This window comes from Lolium rigidum, chromosome 2, assembly GCF_022539505.1.
Source record: "Lolium rigidum isolate FL_2022 chromosome 2, APGP_CSIRO_Lrig_0.1, whole genome shotgun sequence".
Lineage (NCBI taxonomy): Eukaryota > Viridiplantae > Streptophyta > Magnoliopsida > Poales > Poaceae > Lolium > Lolium rigidum.
This window is the reverse complement of record NC_061509.1, coordinates 281,612,826-281,618,541: the sequence shown is the minus strand read 5'-3', so window position 1 is coordinate 281,618,541 and position 5,716 is coordinate 281,612,826.

Here is a 5,716-nt window from a genome sequence, read left to right as displayed (position 1 = left end):
AATTCACATCGGATACCCACAATTGTGTGGATACACCACAAAAATTCTTCGTGCGACTCTAGAAAAGTACAAACCATAAGTTAGACCAAGACCAATATCCTAACCATGAGTCTAATGATTAGAAGACAAGGAGCTTGAAGACCATTAGAAAACTCCATGAGGGAGATGAAGTCCGAATGAGAAGTATTGAGATATGATATTTGGAGTGTGATGAAAGAATAAGAAGGACTGAACTAAGAAGAAGTTCAATCTTATTTTCATAAGTTTGTTGGGAAGTACCCAAATAATAGTACTCTTAGAAGGATGTCAGACCATAACCGAGGTTCATATCTCGAGGAAGTAAGAGTTAGACTTTAACTTTAGAAAGTGAGTAATATCTACCTGGAATTAATAGGATTCAAGTAAGTCAAAAGTGATGAATTTGTATTAAGAAGATTTCAAAGACCAACTAAAGCTCAAGAAGGTTGAAGATCGAAGGAGTTTGATCATACCAAAACTAAATATAAAAAGAAAGGTCCCTTTCATGGAACCTAAAGAAACCAAAAGGAGGATACTTAGTATAAACTAGAAGCCATGATTGGATGGACTAAATGAATCTAAACCATACTTAGGGAAATAAACCACTAAGACCATCCATATAATATAAATAACTTGTTAAGTACCATTACTACAATTTTGGTAGCATGGGCAAAACAAAATCTTATTCTAAAACAAACACTTAAGAATCATTACTACAATTTTGGAACCTCGAGACGGTGTGATCCCTCTTTTCTGACGCGGAAGTGGAACCTCCCGAACGTCATCTCCATAGGCTCCTCCAGATACGAATATGCATCCAAACGGGAGGGCGGGTGAGGAACAAAATCGACTAGACCAGTTTCGATCTGTTTATCTCTGTCCATCGCGTTGCTTGCCACCGAAGATGCCAACGATATTGAGCGTGCCATCGAGATCAGCTCCTTGTCGCCTCTAATTCCCACATACGGTGCCAATTGACAAGGTATCGACTTGTCAATGCCTACGGATTGTAGACTAGGGTTTTCGTAGGAAGTAGAGGGCAAGTAGATCTCGAGGGTTCAGCCGGAAAAGTACTCGACTGCTAGAAAACTAGGGTTGTGTTGACAATGAAATCGATCCTCTCTTTCTCCCTCGACTCCCCCTTATATAGGAGGAGGAGCCGAGGGTTTCGTGATGTACAAGTTACAAATACCGGGAGACTCTTTGAATTCGTCCCGTAATAGTTACAAGTCATTATTCCTAATACAACTCTATCTTTCCAAACTATCTCTTAATTGGGCTTCCGAGCTTCATAAACTTCGGGTCGTGGGCCTTCCGTAAACCCCGGGTACCATCTCCGGCAGGCCCATTGGGGATGCCTATGTCAGCTACCCACTCGGCTTCCTTGAGTTCTCGAATAAAACCGGCTTTTCAGAGCCGATTGACTTCTTTGTCGATGGCTTTTCTTTTTGGTTCTGAGAAACGACGTAATGTTTGCTGCACTGGTTTGGCTTTCGGGTTAACATTAAGGGTGTGCTCAGCGAGTTCCCTGGGAATACCTGGCATGTCGTATGGTTCCCATGCAAATATTTCCCAGTGCTCACGGAGGAACTCAATGAGCGCGCTTTCCTATGCGGCAGTAAGGTCTGCCGATGTGTTGACCGTTTTCTTCGGGTCAGAGGGGTGCACTTGATGCTTCTTGGCTTCCTTCGCGACGTCGAACTCGTCGGGTCTGGCGTTTCGATTATCGGTAGGTGGTTGTGTATGATCAGTAATTGCTTCGATTGCGTTGAGCTCCTCCCTGACTCCAAACTTGGAAGCGATCTTCTGAAATTCCCTATCGCAGTTATCAGAATGAGAAAAGCTTCCATGAACGTTCAGTGTTGTTCCATTGTTGCCTGACATCTTTAACTTCAAATATGCATAATGAGGAACTGCCATGAACTTCGCGAATGCTGGCCTGCCAAGGATAGCGTGGTACTGCGATTCCCAATCAACTACCTCAAATTCGAGCCTCTCCTTTCTGAATTAGTTTGGAGTCCCGAAGACGACATCTAGTGAAATCTTACCGAGGGGATAAGCGGGCCGGGTTGGGATGATTCCATGGAAACCAGTATCGGATTCTTTCGGCATATCAGCAGATAAACCCATTGCTTTCATTGTGCTTGCAACAGGAGGTTTAGGACATTTCCTCCATCCATGAATACTTTGCTCATATTATATCCTCCAATCTTTGCTTCAAGGACTAGAGCGGCCTGACCGGGCCTAGGAACGATCGTCGGGTGATCATCTTTGCTGAACAGGATGCTTTGGTCAGACCAATCGATGTAATCGGGCACTTCTGCCATAGCTACCTCTTCTCGTGAAAACCTCTTAGCTTCTCTCTTTGATGAACTGGTCTTGTGAATCATGTTCACTTGACCTCGAGATGCAGGATAAACTTCGCTTGGTGTGTAGATATCTTCGCCCGGTGTATACTGTTGAGGGTAGTTATAGGCTACCGTGCTCTTTTCTGCTGAGCGAGCTCTTGCCTCTGACTTGGCTCTTAACTCGCCACAAAACTGCTGGATGTCGATGAACTGCCGACAATCTCTGAGTAGATGAGAGGCTTTTTCGACGCCATCCTTTGAGTCGATATAAGAGTGCATATAACATGGTGCGTTGAGCTGTTCCGTGGCCGATAGATAAGGCTTCCGGAGACGATTCTTGCTGAACTGCGGGTTGCAACAGGCCTTCTCGCACTGTCGAGGGCGTCTGGCGGCTCATTCTTCTTCCTCACGGCGTAGACTCCTTCGCCTCTTCTGTTGCTCCTCTCTGCTGCCGAAGCGACTTATGCCTTCACCGCTAGCAGACCGACGGTTTCCGGAGCCGAAGTTCGTAGGTTTGACGCGTTTGAGCTAGGAAGTCGGAGGAATCCTTTGGAGTCGATAATGAAGTGAACTCCTCCGAAGGTTGTATTCATATCGCCGCGTAATTCTGAAGATATCGGGTGTGAGGCCCCAACATACTGTGCATATTCGAAGGATCCACAGCGAACCGAATTTCTTGGACTTGAAGGTGTTGGTGAAGTCAATACGAACGCTGCTGACGTGACAGGGACTGCCGATGACGTGCCTTGTGCCGACAGATTTCCCACAGACGGCACCAATTGTCGAGGGTGCTCCTCGGCAATGCCCACCTTGAGGGGCATAGGGTTGACGGAATCCTGCAGGCTAACACGAGACATCGGATACCAATCAAATGGGGAGAGAGATTTACCCAGGTTCGGGGCCCTCGATGAGGTAAAACCCTTACTTCCTGCTTGTGTGATCTTGATTATTGTGAATACCGGGTTACAATGGGGTAGCCGAAGGCTATGACTAAGAACTCGACGAGAAGCTATATTTGTGTATGACCTAACTCTCGACTTGCGGTGTCTATGGCTAGATTGATTGTCTGTCCCCTTAGCAGCCCCTCTCCTGGCCCCTATATTGCGAGCCAGGTCTCGGGAGGTCTACTCGAGTACGACTAGGTTACAAAGATTCCTATATCTAAACTTTCCTTGTTCCTTCGCTTCCTTGCCTTGTTCTTCAAGAATCCTTTACGCGAACCGACATAGCGGCCCACCTTGGTTAGCGGATGACCTTCATGGGCCCCTTGCTGGGCCGTAAGAGGTAGCATAATATTAGTTACCCGAAGGGTAATGCCCACATCACCTGTTGAGTTCGATGAAGATCAAGTCGAATATGATGCTGATACAGATGATGATGAGGCTTACGTAAATGATGGCCATGTTGCTCCTTTGGGACAAGATGAATTGGATGATGACCGAGGATTCTTTGTGTAGGCTGTCTCTAAACTGTTTGGCTTCAATGTTTTGCCATGATCATGGATACATTTATGTGCTTGAAAGATCGTCTAACAATATAATTTGAGTTTAAATGCTCCAAAGTTTTAGTTCTTAGTATGTATGAATTTCAATGATAAATGTACTAGTGAAATTGCGTCTTATATGAGTTCTTGATTGATTATTCAGTACTGTTACTTGTTGCAACATAAGTAAATGGTAAGAGGTTTAGCTTGTGGATATACCAAAGAGGTAATTGCACCAGAGGTACAGCAACTTGTCCTCAATGTGCATTTTCATACAACATATTTCAAAGTGTGTTGTTCCACTGGTACAAAACGTGTCCAGTACGTGCACCGTTGGTACAAGTAGTCTCCGCAGCTGACACGTGTTATTCGATCCCTCGATCGTGCCCATTCTCCTCTTCCCCTCTGAACCCTAGCGGCAGTGACGACCTAGCGATTGATGTCGGAGGAGGGAAGCTGGGATAGCACGGGCAGGACGCCGCCGCCAGGGTTTGCCCGTGCTCACGGAGGGCGGCGGTGAAGGGGTAGGCCCGTGCCTCTAGTACCTGCACGTGCTCGCGGAGACCAGTGGGTGGAGCAGGCGAGGCCGACGCCAACAGAGGAGGAGAGGGCGGCGGAGCAGGCGCGGTGGCGCTACGACAAGCTCTAACGCAAGTACATGATCCTGTACTGCCGCCTCGCTTCGGGGGAGGAGAGGGAAGCAATGGCAGAGCCCACTGGCTGGCGGCCGGCCATCCTCACTGACGTGAGCTTGGAGGAGCAGGTTCGCACAATGCAGGCTCGTTTGGACGCAATGCGATCCATGGGAGCATCTGGAAGGAGGGCGATCCATGGGCGAGGGTGACCGGTGAGTACTACTGGAAGTCCGGCGATTGCTGGGCAGCACAAGCTCCACAGGTATGTACATTCAGTCTTGTTTTTTGTATGACAGTACTTGAATTACAAAATTCAGTTAAATAGACCTGTAAATTGGCATTGATTTGCATTGACAGGAAAAGGGAATGGCTGCAGAAAGTGAATTGCATGATGACAATGCAATGCTGGTGAGGAAGATTGCCGCTGTAGAGCAAGAGTAAGAGAAGAGGAAGGTTGACATGAAGAAAATACAGAAGAAGCACATGGAGGAGCTTAGAAATAGGGAGTGGAGGGAAATGATAGAAGTTTGCACTTTCTCTGTATGTGTACTGGTGTATGCTTGTGTTGCTCTGATCATGAGGGAACAGTTTAAATGAATTGGTATGTGCTCTACTGGCTTTGTTGACTAGGCTCGAACTGTGAGATCATGTGTTCGATCTCCTCTGTAACCAAATTTAGCATCATATTTATTTTATTTCTCCTGCTGACTGGTGGGACCAGAATACTTTGTCAAAAAAAAAACGGTGACAAAAGTGAAGATACTGGACCATATATGAACATATCTCCTAAATAAATGTCAATTATGCTCTGGTGCCAAGCCCAGGAGGTCTGTTTAAGGTTTATGCTTGTAAAATACTTGGAAAAAAAGACTCACCGAACTGAGATACTGGACCATACATGAATTGTTGTCCTATGAAAATTGCAATATTGATAAAGGGCCACGGCCCAGGAGGCCTGTTAAGCTACGCTGTGAACTTTTTCGTTGCAAAACATTTATTATTTTTGCAGCAGCAACTGATTGTTGCAGTATGGTAAACCTATTACCATACGACCCAAATTGTCGCAGTAAACAATAGTTATTGCCGCAGGACACAACTGAGGCAAAAAATTATATTTTTTTCGTTGTAACACCTAGCCCTGAGGCAACATAATGGTTGCCTCGAGCGATGGAGCTTAGTTGTCGCAAAATCGCGATTGTATTCCAACCACGATACATTTTGTTGCAATAGGA